We start from the raw sequence: 15452 nt of genomic DNA, 5'->3' as shown, positions 1-15452 counted from the left end.
TTTTAAAAGGCAGATGTTCACAAAATATTTGTTGTCTTCTTCCCCTCATGACGTAATAGTATAGAAATAATAAAAAAATACTGCCATTTGTTAGAAGTGTTCTGTGCCCCATTTGACATGCTGGGCACTTATGTACTTATCCTATTTAATTCTCACTAGCCTTTTCTGGAAGAGACAGTCACATGTCTGACACCACATCAAAGAGATAACAGCTGACACCGGAACCCTGGGCCTCTGGACCCAAGTCCACCCCTTCCTCCCAGTATTCTTCTTTGGCAGTTTAGGTCATCGGGTCTAATCGTTACTTGTGCGTTGACTCTCTTTTTGAGATGTATATTTAGGCATTGAGAATATTTTCTTGAATACTTCTGATACTAGAAAACTCACACTTTATAGCAAACTTGATGGCATATATCAGGCAACTCCCATGTGCTAAGTCAACTTCAGTCGTGTCTGACTCTTTGCGACCCTACGCACTGTAGCCCACCAAACTCCTCTGTCCATGCGATTCTCCCAGGCAAGAATACTGGAGTGGGTTGCCATATGCTTCTTCAGGGAATCTTCCCAACCCAGGGATCACACTTGCATTTCTTAAGTCTTCTGCATTGGTAGGTGGATTTTTTACCACTAGCACCATTGGGAAAGCCCCTACACTTTAGGGCAAACTTTATGGCATTTATCAGGTAGCTCTGGGGTTAGCAATGTATTTCAGTTGGACTGGAATTTCTTTTCATGTAATTTTCATTCATTGGTCCTAGTTCTGCCTTCTGGATACACAGGAGGACAAGTCTACTTCTTCTGCCTTAAAGACACAACCCGAATGTTTAAATAGATTTATGATGAGCCTGAAGTCTCTCCTTCTCTGGGAAAAAAGCATTCCCTGTTTCTTCAACTTCTCTATGACATCTAAGCCCTTTGTTCACCAGTAGAGTGACCTCTGGGGAGTTTTCAATTTGTTAAATCTTTCTGAAAGCACTATGCCCAGAAGCAGAGGTGGTTTCCAGTTAGAGCCCAGAACACTGCACAGTAGCCTCTGTTTTGGATTCAGAATTTTCATTCATAAGAGTCTGAGATCTCCCAAGCTTTCCTGGCAGCTTTATCATTTTATTGGCCCCTGCTTTCCTTGCCATCATCTTATATGCCTCAGCGGATGAATTACAGGAAAATAGGGTAAGAAGGAATCTCAAAGATCATTCTTGATAAAAGAAGAATTGAGGTCTAATCACCTTCTCCAGTGGGTAGAAGAACCATTTCCACATCCTTCTTCCCCTCTGCCCATCCATCTAACAAGTATTTCTTGAGTGCTCACCATGTGTCTGTCGATGGTTGGGTGACAGTGCTATACAGAACAAAACTGTCCCCTGGAACTAACAGTCTAGATCAGGATCCAGACCTCAGTCAAGTAATTTCGATTAAAATATATGTATATTACTCTGAGATGAGGACAGGGTAAACAAAAGATTAAGGAGGGGAATTCCCTGGCAGTCCATTGGGCTTTCCTTGTGGCTCAGCTGGTAGAGAATCTGCCTGTAATGCTGAAGACCTGGGTTTGATCCCTGGGTTGGAAAGATCTCCTGGAGAAAGGAAAGGCTACCCACTCCAGTATTCTGGCCTGGAGAGTTCCATGGACTGTATAGTCTGTGGGGTTGCAAGGTCAGACACGACTGAGCGCCTTCCACATCACTGGTTAGGACTCAGTGCTTTCATTGGAGAGTCCCAGAGAGATCCCACAAGCCTTGCAGTCAATAAAAAAGGCTGCTATGGGAGACAGACCTTAGTATAGTATACTAAGTATACTTAGTATAGTATAGGGTGCTATACTAAGGGACCTGCTCTAGCCCAGAGGTGAACACTATGTACCCTTAAATCAAAAAAAAAATTTTTTTTACTGTACTATTTTTATAATTAAATTCACTGTATGTAATGAAATAAAGATGGCCACCAATTCTTTGTCACTCCTCCCTGAGATGTGGTGTCTGTTTCCACTTTTTGTGGAATCTAGGCTGGCCTGTGACTGCTCTGACCAATGGAATGTGGGGAAGTCATGCTGTGGCAGTTCTCAGCCTTGCCCCGGGAGGACTGGCAGATTCTACCGTGGTCTCCTAGTCCTGAGCCGCCTTGTAAGAAGTTTAACTACTTTATTAGAGAGACCACATGGAGATGCCTTGAAACTTCGTGAAGAGAGAGAGGGACCCAGCTAAGCCCAGCCTTCCAGATTCTTCCATCAATTTGTCCTCCAGACCGGAAGAGCCATCAGCTGAGTACCACCAGTGACCCTGGGTGATGCCCCATGGAGTGGAAGCACTGCTCAACCAAACTGCTCAGCACAAAGTTTCTAAGCCACAATATCATGAGATATATAGATGAGCTAATTTTTGAGGTTGGGGGGTAGTTTCATATGCAGAATATGACACCAGAACATTACATTTCCCCTTCTCCTTTGGAAAGTTCTGTTATTTCAGTATCCCGGAAATCACATGGGTTTATTCACTAAATATGCATTTTTATACCTACTTTATAGATTATAGGGATACAGATATGGGAAAATAATACAGAACATTGTTAAGGATACAAGCCTGGGAGACAGATCTTAATTCGGATCCGGTACCTGCCACTTAGGTGTTGAATCATCTTAAAGTTTCTTGACCTCTCTGAGCTTCCTTTCCATCATCTTTAATGTGGAGATAAAAATGCCTAAATTTATAACTTTGTGGTGAGGAGTAAAGGATAAAAATATATGTGAAAAGCTTATTTTAGCTTTCTGGCATGCGGTAACTGCTCAATAGAGCAGCTATTTTTTAATCATTATCTTAAAATATAATCGTTACCCTTAAGAATTTTAGTGAATGGTGAAATTACTGAATGATGGAAGAGAGAGCAAGGATGAATGAACCATAATGGAGGAAAGTATAGGACAGTATTGTACTCTGGTAGAAGGAAAGGGCTTTTATTCCAGTCTTGGGGAATTCCAAGATTTAGTTATGATGGAAGAGATTGAGATTTAGAACTGAAGGATGAAGGCTGAGAGTTAGGCTTGAAGGATTAGTAGCAGGCAGTTAGCCAGGGAAAGGTGAAGTTTGGGCAGGAGAGTAGGTGACAGACTCCAAAGGGAGAAAAGCATTTGATAAGTTCAGTAAACTGCAGGCAGCTTTTCATAGGCAGAACATGGGATCTGTGTTGTCTTCCTATATTTTGCTGAACTTTACCCAATGGATCTCCTTGGGACATTGACTCTAGTCCAGTGTGCTAACTATTCTTCTAATCCAATCTCCATTTTAGAAACCTGATAACTTTCTTTAAATTGTTGCTGGAAATCTTGAGCAGGGCTAGGCTTAAATTCTATGCCCTGAGCACCACTGTTAGAATTCTCCCCCTGGATACACAAACAAAGCCCCCACAAAGGATGAGATTAAAACAAGGAATATCAACAAGCATGTGTAGAAATAGCCCACCACAAAGGACTGTAGATGTACAGAAGCAACTCCAGGTATGTGAGATACTGTTAATACAATGACCTGAAGTATATTGGGTTGACCAATAGTTCATTTGGATTTTTCCATAGCATCTTACGGAAAAACTGGAATGAACTTTTTGCCAACCCAATACACACACACACACACACACACACACACATCTCACTATAAAAGCAAAATAATTTTTCAAAAGAGAACTTAGAGTCTGAAAACTCAATTGAGAATCCGAACTGTATAAAACCAAAGAGAGTTTCAAACAGCAGTTTAGACACAACTGAAGCCGAATTGATAAAACAGAAAATAAATTTAGAAATATTGCTCAGAATGTAACACAGATCCCAAGATTTAGAAAACAGTACAGTAAAGCTCTAAGTCAGGGAGGCTGCGTGGTTTGGTCATTCAGAAAGCATGTCTTCATGATGTTTACATTATGAGGCTTAACTCTGAAGGTGGATGCTTTGACAGGTCCTGGTCAGCTTCATTATGAAGAAATCTTCTTTACCCAAATAATATCTTTCTCTTTCTGCCATTCTTTTGCCTGGATGGCCCTCCTAATCTGTCCTTCTGCCTCAAAGTGGTAGGTCTACAGGAGCTGAGGCACAGATTCCAATGCTTCCAAAGGAAAGACAGGGGGAGATTCCAAGAGCTACTTGAACGACTCAAGTGATAATGCCTGTCCTAAGGAAGCATATTTCTGAAATATTTTGAGCTACATAGAACTATATAAATCTTTAACTTCAAAGTACTTCCAGCTCTGTCCGTGTACCTAAATATTATATTTTTAGCATAGTTAGCAGCTACCCTAGTTAAAGTTGATCCAAGCAAATAGTTCTGTCCCTTTCAACCTGCCAGGATCCACAGGCAACTTCCACCGGTGAATTAAACACTTTGTCATCCCTCAGTGAAAGTTATTTCTGGAGTGGTTATAATTTAAATCATTTTTTTATAAGAATTTATGGGCACTTAAACTTAGGTACTGTCTGTAACTGTGCTTTATGGGCAACATAAATGATTCTGGGCCTTTTTCTTCTTTCCCTGCCTGTTCACATCACAAAAAATCATATATCATACACAGAGACATCTCGCACGTTGTAAATTTTCTTTGCCTGATACTATAGGTGGAGGACAGATGTATGAGAAGGTGCTGGCACGGCACAGAGATGGATGGAAGAAAGAAGGGGTTTTGTTATCTCTCACAGGAGCAAGAACTGTTACATTGTATAAAAATCCTTTTAATGGACATCATTGATGGCTTTGGTACAATTTTCAATTTCCTGAGGTAAAAAAAAAAAAAAAAACTCAAAGAGGTCAAACCAGTTGTTAGCTATAGTGTCTGGTGGGGGGGCTGTTATTGGCTGAATTATGTCTCCCTCCAAATTCATACATTTAAGTCCCAATCCCTTAGTTTGTAGCATGTGACTGTATTTGGGATAGGGCCTGTAAAGAGGTAATTAAGGTAAAATGAGGTCATATGGGTGGGCTTTATTCAGTATGACCCGTGTTCTTGTAAGCAAGGGAGATTAGGGCACAGACCAAGGGGCAATGGTGTGAAGACCCAGCAAGAAGGCAAGCACCTACAAGCCCAGGAGAGAGGTCTCGGGAGACACCAAACCTGCTGACCCTGTGGCCTAGGACGTCGAGCTTGCAGAACTATTAGAAGACACATTTCTATTGCTTACATCATCCACTTTGTCACAGTAGCCTGAACTATTAATAGTGGAGCAATAACACCCCTCAGACAGGCTGGAGCTAGGGAGTCCAAGACAAATCAGGCACGCACTCCATCATCACAAGGACATCATGCAGACTTGCACAGCCCCACAAGCAAATACCTTCTTCAATTTCTATCACAGGAAATTTGCTCTAGTCCACGCCCTGCCTCCAACAACAATCGAGAGACAGTCTAGCACCAAACTCCCCTTAAACCTCTCAATAGGGGTATTTGGACTGAGGTGGTATTTTCTGAAAATTCCCTGGACTTTCTCAAGAAAGGTCTCTGTATTTAGCTTAACAGGGCGTTTTTCCATTCATCCATTTAAAAAAAAAAATTTTTTTTTTTTTTTTGAGTGCCTACTACATTCCGGGCACTGGGTTAACTTCTAAAAGGGAACAGCAATCAAAAGACATTTATTAAGCACCCGCTATGTGCCAGCACTACACTCAGACATTAAAAGGAAGACACTTCAATAGATACTTGTTAAATACCTTCTATGAACAAGATGCTGAGCTCTTCTTTGTGGGAGGGATGTGGAGTTGAATAAGACATGAGCTCTGCCCACCACTGGCTCACAATCTTTCTGCAGAAATGGATAAATCAAAAGTATCTCTCTAGCACAAGTGGGGATTATGATAGAGAGGCAGTCATATTTCATAGGCACCCAGGGAAAGGAAAATACTTTAACCAACAGGATTTGAGAAGGTTTTTGTATTATAGAAGATGTGGATTTTCAGTAAAACAGTGAACATTTAAGCAGAACTTCCCAGGAGAAGATGGGGCAGACATCTGAGCTACGAGTACTGGAAAAACACCTACTGTATGCACATCCCTTGTGATAACTAACATGTGGTAAGGAGGATGGGACTCTTGATCGTAAGAAGGTGACGGTTTTGTTGGCACAGAGTCCAGAACACTTTGGGAGCTGTGCAAAGTGAGATGTCTTGCATAGGAGTAGAGTCCTCCTCAACCTGATGTTTGGGCTCATATCATTAATGTCCATGAATCTTTGTCTTCTCTTCCATAAAAAGTGGGGGTTGTGCTAAGCCACTTGTTTCCAGATTTCTGGATTTCACAAACCAGTACACTTTAGGAAAATCAAGAGCAGAGTGCAACATGTTTCCACTTTTGCCAAGTGAGACATTAAATTGCCCACTATGTTCTGTCCTACTTTTCCTAGCCAGTGGGCTAACCTGGGAGCCACCCCATTGGATCTACTGGGCCCAAGGGCTGCCCAGCTCTGAGACTCTACCCTCTGGGAAGGGCAACACAAACTATTTTGGAAGATTCTAAAGTTTAAATTATAGCTTGTAAATTGGTGGTCCATGGGCTGAATTTGACCCGTGGCTGTTTTATTTGGACTGCAATGTGTTTTAAAAGAATTTGGTTCAGATGCCAACATTGAAAAGTGGTGAGGTTCATATAAAAATCCAGATTTCTCTTTGTTTTTTTTTTTTTTTTAAATGGAGTATCTGGCAACATTGCCTGCCAACAGTTGATGGGAACTGCTCCTCTTTCAATGTGGGTCCTCTCCCCCAGCCCCCTCCCCCAGCTTATATTCCTTTCAGCTACCTGAAGAGCATTTAGTTTGAGATTTCCAATTTAAATCTTTTGCAGTGAGACTTGGATATGGGGACTCCACTTTCATCAATGAGTCTCAGTTCTCTTATCAACAAAAGAGGTATAAGGAGGATTAAGTAAAGAGATCAGCATGAGTATTTTGGAAGCTGTAAGTGCTGAACCAGTAGAAGGTTAGAGGAATTTATAATCAATGGTGCTTTGGGATCACAAATTTACTGAGCCAGGGACTTCAGATATTAGAATAAATAGGATGATTCTGTATTCAGGGACTTCAGCATTTGTAAGTAGAATATAGTTGGGAAGTGAGAATAGACAGGATAAGAAAGTAGAAGTGAGAGAAGTTCAGATAATGTTTGTCTCTGAGATGGTGGTGAAGGCAGAAACTCTTGAGCTGTAAAATAACAGGGGCACCATTGTCATAAACCTAAGTCATGGTTTATCTTTATTATTATTGTCAGTGATTTTCATTACGCAGAAGTATTCTGGACGACTGACATCAAACAATATAACCATTACAAACTCCACTTACTAAAGCCCTACTCTCTGCCAGGCATGTGCTCCCCAGCACATTTAACTATTCAGCTTTATACCAAACATGTACTATGACTCAGCCATATGCCTAGACCTGGGGATGATGCATGGTCCCTGCAATCAAAAAGTTAAGTGGGGAAGACAGTTACATACATGAAAACATATTTCATGATCAGTGTAGCAAGTGCAAGTCCATGGTTCTATATATTGTGCTATATAATTGAGGGATCTAGCCTAGTCTAGGAGGGTCAAAGATGTTCCTGAGAAAAAAGTGTTTAAAATTAAGCCTTACATGTGTGTAGGAGTTAACCAGAGAGCAGAGGTGAGGAGAGTTGTGAAGACAGAGAACAGACTTCTATGCATTATTTATCTTAGGCCTTACAAGGATTATTCCCATTTAACAGATTAGAACCTAAAATTCAGAATTACTCAGTTAACCCATAAACAGCAATGTTGGGATTGGACCCCAAGTCAGACATCAAAATCCCAGACCCCTTCACACTCAGATCACTTCTCTTCAGTCCATCAATCTGCTATTCTCTAAGGTTTGCTGCTGCTGCTAAGCCACTTCAGTCGTGTCTGACTCTGTGCGACCCCATAGACGGCAGCCCACCAGGCTTCCCTGCCCCTGGGATTCTCCAGGCAAGAACACTGAAGTGGGTTGCCATTTCCTTTTCCAATGTATGAAAGTGAAAAGTGAAAGTGAAGTCGCTCAGTCGTGTCTGACTCTTAGTGACCCCATGGACTACAGCCTACCAGGCTCCTCCATCCATGGATTTTCCAGGCAAGAGTACTGGAGTGGAGTGCCATTGCCTTCTCCGTCTCTAAGATTTATAATATTGCATATAACTGGGGAAATAATAGATAAGTTTACTGTGACTAGGGACACTTTTTCCTCTCTCTTCACCTGTTCAAGTCTTACTTATCTTTCTCATCTTAGCTGCCATCACATTTTTATGAGTATTTAATTCCTATTTATCTTCCCCTTCTCTCCACACCCTGGACTAAGACTTCATAAAACCAGGGGTTAAGTATACTTTTGCTCAGTGTTATATTCCTCATGACTAGCCCTGTGCCTGGCACATAATAGGTGCTCAGTAAATATTTGTGGGTAAAAAAAAATCAACAGATATAAAGTGAGAGCCACTTGCCAGAATCTGTGAGCAAGGCTTTGGACTTGAATTTTCCCCAGCACAGACAAGAGGGAACTCTGCATAATTTCCCACAAACAGAAGATCAGTTTTTGCTGTGACAGCACAAGTCCATCCTAGCGGGGAAAATAAAGTCGTATGCTTGCCCCTGGCATAAAGCTGTGGATTTTGGCAGAGGCGCTCCGCCACTCTGGCTGTCGAGCGTTTGCGTGCCTGTGTGTGCGTTTCTTCCCTGACAGTCTCCTTCTGCTTCCGTGGAAGAAAGCCAAAGGAGTATGGGGGAGGGGAGAATCAAAGAAAGAGCTAGACACTCAATTTCCATCAGGGTAATCAAGGGAATTTCTTTCTTACAGGCAGGAAGACTTTACAGCAGCAACAATAACAGTAGCCGTGGAAACAGTGATAACACTCACAGCAAAGTATCATCACCATTTCATCCTATTGACAATTTAAAGCCACCAGGCATATACTGAGTACCTGCTGTTTGCTAGGCTCTTATATTAGCTGTTTCTTTCTTTCTTTCATTTTTTTTTTTTAAACAAAACTGCCCCATTTAATTCTGGTACCAACTTGTGAGGTAGGAAAGGCCATCTTCATTCTACAGATGAAATAATTAAGCTGAGAGAGATAAAAATATATACAACATGACTGAACATGATTGAGATCATCCAGCTTGAAAACGGGAAGATATATAATTTAAACTCAGGCCAGTATGACCTTGTGAACCCCCATATCACACTTCCTCTTCCAAAAGATGAGATGACCATTTTTAGACTGTTTTTCATTGTTTTGGGTTATAACCTCTGAGAAAGATGATTTGATTTCCCTATTGACTTGATTCCTCAATGATATGTTTTATTTTATTTCAGTGAACCGTACAGCAAAGACTAAAATCCTGGTTTCACATGTAGAATTGTATTAAAGTTAGACTTGATCAAATTATCAGGTCTGCATCCAATCAGCCAACCTCAAAAATACAGATTCTCTGCTTATGTGGTAAGTTCAAAAACAAGAGGTTCAGAGTCTAACAGACCTGAGTTCAAAACTACCTTGCGCCATTTCCTAGTTGCATCATTTTGCAAACTCATAATTTAATCTCTGAGTGTCAGTTTACCCTTCATAAAAGAGGGTCATGATACTTAGTAAATAATATTAGCAAAACAAATCCTACAATACATAGAGGATCCTACACCATAATCAGGTTAGAGTCATTCCAGGGTCACAAGGATGGACCATATCAACAAAAGAAAAGACAAAAGCGACATGGATTATCTCAAGAGATGCAGGAAAAGCACAATGAAACTCAATATCTGTTGATAATAAAAACTCTTGCCATACTGGGTATAGAGGGAACATATCACAATGTAACAAAAGCCATTTATGACAAATTCACAGTCAACAGAATATGATATGTTCAAAAAAATGAAAGCCTTCATGCTAAAGTCTAGAACGAGACACTTGTATTCAGTGTGGCATTGGGAGTCCTAGCAATCAGACAAGAAAAAGAAATACAAGTTATCCAAACCAGAAGGGAAGAGGTAAAATTGCCATTATATGTCGATGATGTGATACTTTATAAAGAAAAGCCCAAAGATTGGATACAAAAACCATTAGAATCCATCAGTGAATTCAGCAAAGTGTTAGGATATAAGGTTAATATACAGAAATCTCTTTCTCTACACTTACAATGAAATATCAGAAAGAGAAATTTTAAAAAGCAACCCTGCTTAAAATTGCATAAAACCTACTTAATGATAAACCTAACCAAGGAAGTGGAAACTTACACACTGAGAACACTGTATAAAACATTGATAAAGAAAATCAAAGATGACACAAGGAAATAGAAAGATAGACAGTGCTCTTGGATTAAAAGAGTGCGCTGAAAGTGGCCATACTACCCAAAGCAATCTGCAAATTCAAAGCAGTTTCTATCAAAATACTCACGACATTATTCACGAACAAGTTCTTCAGAAATTTGCGTGGGACCACAACAGACCCAGAACTGCCAAAATAATCCTGAGGAAAAAGAGCAAAGCAGGAGACATAACCCTTCCAGATTTCAGACAATATTACAAAGCTACAGTAAGCAAAATAGCATGGTATTGCACAAAAACAGGTATATGGATCATTGGGATAGAAAAGAGAGCCCAGAAATAAACCCACATACCTATAGTCAATTAACCTTTGACAAAGGAGGTAAGAATATACAATGGGGAAAAGACAGTCTCTTCAGAAAGTGGTATTGGGAAACCTGTGCAGGGCCATGTGAATCCATAAAGTTAGAACACCCCATTACATCATATACAAAAATAAACTCAAAATGACTTAACTACTTAAATTTGACACGTGACATTATAAAATTCCTAGAAGATCCTTTGTATTTCTGTGTTGTCTGTTGTGATCTCTCCATTTTCGTTTCTAATTTTATTGATTTGATTTTTCTCCCTTTGTTTCTTGATGAGTCTGGCTAATGGTTTGTCAATTTTATTTATCCTTTCAAAGAACCAGCTTTTGGCTTTGTTGATTTTTGCTATGGTCTCTTTTGTTTCTTTTGCATTTATTTCTGCTCTAATTTTTAAGATTTCTTTCCTTCTACTAACCCTGGGGTTCTATCAACAATTATATGCCAATAAAATGGACAACGAGGAAGAAATGGACAAATTCTTAGAAAAGTACAACTTTCCAAAACTCGACCAGGAAGAAATAGAAAACCTTAACAGACCCACCACAAGCACGGAAATTGAAACTGTAATCAAAAATCTTCCAGCAAACAAAAGCCCAGGTCCAGACGGCTTCACAGCTGAATTCTACCAAAAATTTAGAGAAGAGCTAACACTTATCCTGCTCAAACTCTTCCAGAAAATTGCAGAGGAAGGTAAACTTCCAAACTCATTCTATGAGGCCACCATCACCCTAATACCAAAACCTGACAAAGATCCCACAAAAAAAGAAAACTACAGGCCAATATCACTGATGAACATAGATGCAAAAATCCTAAACAAAATTCTAGCAATCAGAATCCAACAACACATTAAAAAGATCATACACCATGACCAAGTGGGCTTTATCCCAGGGATGCAAGGATTCTTCAATATCCGCAAATCAATCAATGTAATACACCACATTAACAAATTGAAAAATAAAAACCATATGATTATCTCAAAAGATGCAGAGAAAGCCTTTGACAAAATTCAACACCCATTTATGATAAAAACTCTCCAGAAAGCAGGAATAGAAGGAACATACCTCAACATAATAAAAGCTATATATGACAAACCCACAGCAAACATTATCCTCAATGGTGAAAAATTGAAAGCATTTCCTCTAAAGTCAGGAACAAGACAAGGGTGCCCACTTTCACCATTACTATTCAACATAGTTTTGGAAGTTTTGGCCACAGCAATCAAAGCAGAAAAAGAAATAAAAGGAATCCAAATTGGAAAAGAAGAAGTAAAACTCTCACTATTTGCAGATGACATGATCCTCTACATAGAAAACCCTAAAGACTCCACCAGAAAATTACTAGAACTAATCAATGATTATAGTAAAGTTGCAGGATATAAAATCAACACACAGAAATCCCTTGCATTCCTATACACTAATAATGAGAAAACAGAAAGAGAAATTAAGGAAACAATTCCATTCACCATTGCAACGAAAAGAATAAAATACTTAGGAATATATCTACCTAAAGAAACTAAAGACCTATATATAGAAAACTATAAAACACTGGTGAAAGAAATCAGAGAGGACACTAATAGATGGAGAAATATACCATGTTCATGGATTGGAAGAATCAATATTGTGAAAATGAGTATACTACCCAAGCAATTTATAGATTCAATGCAATCCCTATCAAGCTACCAACAGTTTTCTTCACAGAGCTAGAACAAATAATTTCACAATTGGTATGGAAATACAAAAAACCTCGAATAGCCAAAGCGATCTTGAGAAAGAAAAATGGAACTGGAGGAATCAACCTACCTGACTTCAGGCTCTACTACAAAGCCACAGTTATCAAGACAGTATGGTACTGGCACAAAGACAGAAATATAGATCAATGGAACAAAATAGAAAGCCCAGAGATAAATCCACGCACATATGGACACCTTATCTTTGACAAAGGAGGCAAGAATATACAATGGATTAAAGACAATCTCTTTAACAAGTGGTGCTGGGAAAACTCGTCAACCACTTGTAAAAGAATGAAACTAGAACACTTTCTAACACCATATACAAAAATAAACTCAAAATGGATTAAAGGTCTCAACGTAAGACCAGAAACTATAAAACTCCTAGAGGAGAACATAGGCAAAACACTCTCCGACATACATCACAGCAGGATCCTCTATGACCCACCTCCCAGAATATTGGAAATAAAAGCAAAAATAAACAAATGGGACCTAATTAAACTTAAAAGCTTCTGCACATCAAAGGAAACTATTAGCAAGGTGAAAAGACAGCCTTCAGAATGGGAGAAAATAATAGCAAATGAAGCAACCGACAAACAACTAATCTCAAAAATATACAAGCAACTCCTACAGCTCAACTCCAGAAAAATAAATGACCCAATCAAAAAATGGGCCAAAGATCTAAATAGACATTTCTCCAAAGAAGACATACAGATGGCTAACAAACACATGAAAAGATGCTCAACATCACTCATTATCAGAGAAATGCAAATCAAAACCACTATGAGGTACCATTTCACACCAGTCAGAATGGCTGCGATCCAAAAGTCTACAAATAATAAATGCTGGAGAGGGTGTGGAGAAAAGGGAACCCTCTTACACTGTTGGTGGGAATGCAAACTAGTACAGCCACTATGGAGAACAGTGTGGAGATTCCTTAAAAAACTGGAAATAGAACTGCCTTATGATCCAGCAATCCCACTGCTGGGCATACACACTGAGGAAACCAGAAGGGAAAGAGACACGTGTACCCCAATGTTCATCGCAGCACTGTTTATAATAGCCAGGACATGGAAGCAACCTAGATGTCCATCAGCAGATGAATGGATAAGAAAGCAGTGGTACATATACACAATGGAGTATTACTCAGCCATTAAAAAGAATACATTTGAATCAGTTCTAATGAGGTGGATGAAACTGGAGCCTATTATACAGAGTGAAGTAAGCCAGAAGGAAAAACACCAATACAGTATACTAACGCATATATATGGAATTTAGAAAGATGGTAACAATAACCCTGTATAAAAAAAAAAAAAAAAATTCCTAGAAGAGAACATAAGCAGGACGCTGACATCAATTGCAGGATATTTTTTTGGATCCGTCTTCTAGAGTAATGGAAATGAAAACAATAATTAGCAAAAGGGATCTAATTAAACTTAAAAAGTTTTTCACATCAAGTGAGTGAAAGTTGCTCAGTTGTGTCCAACTCTTTGCGACACCATGGACTGTCCATGGAATTCTCCAGGCCAGAATACTGGAGTGGGTAGCCTTTCCCTTCTCCAGGGGATCTTCACAACCCAGGGATTGAACCCAGGTCTCCCGCATTGCAGGCGGATTCTTTACCAGCTGAGCCACAAGGAAAGCCCAAGAATAATGGAATGGGAAGCCTACCTCTTCTCCAGTGAATATTCCCAACCCAGGAATCAAACTGGGATCTCCTGCATTGCAGGTAGATTTTTTTTTACCAACTGAGGTATCAGGGAAGTCCTTTACAGCAAAGGCAATCATAAAAAAAAATGAAAAGACAACCTGCAGAATGGGAGAAAATATTTGCAAATGATGTGACAGATAAAGGTTTAATTTCCAAAATATACAAGCAGCTCATACAACTCAGAAACAAAAAAGCCAAACAACCTAATCAAAAAGTAGAAAACATAAACAGACATTTCTCCAGAGAAGACACATAGATGGTCAACAGGCACATGAAAAGATGCTCAATATCACTAATTATTAGAGAAATTAAAATAAAAACTACAATGAAGTGTCACTTCATACTGGTCAGAATGGCCACCATCAAAAAGCGTACATGTAATAAATACTGGAGAGAGAATGGAAAAAAGAGAACTCTCCTGCGCTGCCAGTGGGAAAGTAAACTGGTACAGCAAGTATGGAAACCCTATGAAGATTCCTTAAAAAGCTAAAAACAGACTTACCATATGACCCAGCAATCCTACTCCTGGGCATAAATCCAGAAAAGATGAAAGTTCTACTTCTAAATGGTGCATGCAACGCGATATTCATAGTGCCACTGTTTATAATACTCAAGACATGGAAGCAACCTGAGCGACCATCAGCAGATGAATGGATAAATAAGAAGTGGTCCATGTGTACAGTGGGGTGATACTTGCCATAGAAAGGAATGAAATAGTGCTGTTTGGCTCATGGGTGGACCTAGAGATTATCACTTAATATTATCATATTAAGTGAGGTTCAGTTCAGTTCAGTTGCTCAGTTGTGTCTGACTCTTTGCGACCCCATGAACCGCAGCACGCCAAGCCTCCCTGTCCATCACCAACTCCTAAGTCAGAAAAAGACAAATATTGTATGATGTCACTTATATGTGATATCTAAAAACTAGTCCAAATGAATTTACAAACCAGAAACAGACTCACATACATAGAAAATAAACTTACAGTTACCAAAGGGGAAGGTGGGGGAGGGATAAATTGGGAGCAGCGGATTAACAAATATACTATATATACAAAAGAAACAACGAGGTTTTAGTGTGTAACATAAGAAACTATACTCAATGTCTTATAATCAACTATAAAGGAAAATAATTGAAAAGCTAATATAGATTTATACATATGTATTTAGCTAAATCACTTGGTTGTATACTTGAAACTAACATAGTATTACAAATCAACTATACTTCTATAAAAAAATACAGATTCCCTTCTTATGTAGTAAATTCATGAACAAGGGGTTGGTAGTCTAAAAGACTTGAGTTAAAGAAGACTCACCTGCATAGTTTACTAATTGTGTTCAGTTCAGTTCAGTCACTCAGTCGTGTCCAACTCTTTGCGACCCC

General features: G+C 39.3%; 1 long non-coding RNA gene across 2 annotated transcripts in view; it reads right to left on the bottom strand.

Annotated features, from left to right (window-relative positions):
• The window catches only part of LOC133253215 (uncharacterized), a 76841-nt gene that overhangs the window by 35888 nt on the left and 25501 nt on the right, over positions 1 to 15452 (bottom strand). For both annotated transcript variants that reach the window (XR_009738240.1, XR_009738239.1), the window contains exon 2: positions 10395 to 10466. This is a non-coding gene — a long non-coding RNA (uncharacterized LOC133253215). The remainder of the gene's footprint in view (positions 1 to 10394; positions 10467 to 15452) is intronic.

This window comes from Bos javanicus, chromosome 8, assembly GCF_032452875.1.
Source record: "Bos javanicus breed banteng chromosome 8, ARS-OSU_banteng_1.0, whole genome shotgun sequence".
In the NCBI taxonomy this organism is placed as follows: Eukaryota; Metazoa; Chordata; class Mammalia; order Artiodactyla; family Bovidae; genus Bos; species Bos javanicus.
Note: the sequence above shows the minus strand (reverse complement) of the source record. Positions and strands in the feature narration are given on the sequence as shown.